Genomic DNA, 808 nt, shown 5'->3' with positions numbered 1-808 from the left:
CATTCTTTAGAAATGTTGGCCCATATTGATAGGATAGCATCTTGCAGTTGATGGAGATTTGTGGGATGCACATCCAGGGCACGAAGCTCCCGTTCCACCACATCCCAAAGATGCTCTATTGGGTTGAGATCTGGTGACTGTGGGGGCCATTTTAGTACAGTGAACTCATTGTATATGTGTGTGTGTATACATACATACATACATACATACATACATACATACAGTGGGGGAAATAAGTATTTGACCCCTTGCTGATTTTGCAGGTTTGCCCACTTACAAAGAATGCAACGATCTATAATTTTAATCATATGTACATTCTAACAGTGAAAGACAGAATCCCAAAGAAAATTCCAGAAAATCACATCATATGAATTTATTAAAATTGATAACCATCTGATGAGGAAAAACAAGTATTTGACCCCCTGGACAAACAGCATGTTAATATTTTGTAGAAAAGCCATTATTGGCCAGCACAGATGTCAAACGGTTTTTATAGTTGGTGACAAGGTTTGTGCACATTTCGGCAGGGATGTTGGCCCACTCCTCCCTGCAGACAGCCTCCAAATCATTCAGGTTCCGAGGTTGTCGCCTGGCAACTCTTATTTTAAGCTCCCTCCAAAGATTTTCAATTGGATTCAGGTCTGGAGACTGGCTAGGCCACTCTAGAACCTTGATGTGCTTCTTCGTCAGCCACTCTTTTGTTGCTTTGGCGGTGTGCTTAGGGTCGTTGTCGTGCTGAAACACCCATCCTCGACCCATCTTCAGCTCTCTCACTGAGGGAAGGAGATGTTGGTCCAGAATTCCACGA

Source organism: Micropterus dolomieu, linkage group LG18 (genome assembly GCF_021292245.1).
Source record: "Micropterus dolomieu isolate WLL.071019.BEF.003 ecotype Adirondacks linkage group LG18, ASM2129224v1, whole genome shotgun sequence".
Lineage (NCBI taxonomy): Eukaryota > Metazoa > Chordata > Actinopteri > Centrarchiformes > Centrarchidae > Micropterus > Micropterus dolomieu.
The sequence above is the reverse complement of the archived record's forward strand: the minus strand, read 5'-3'. Positions refer to the sequence as shown.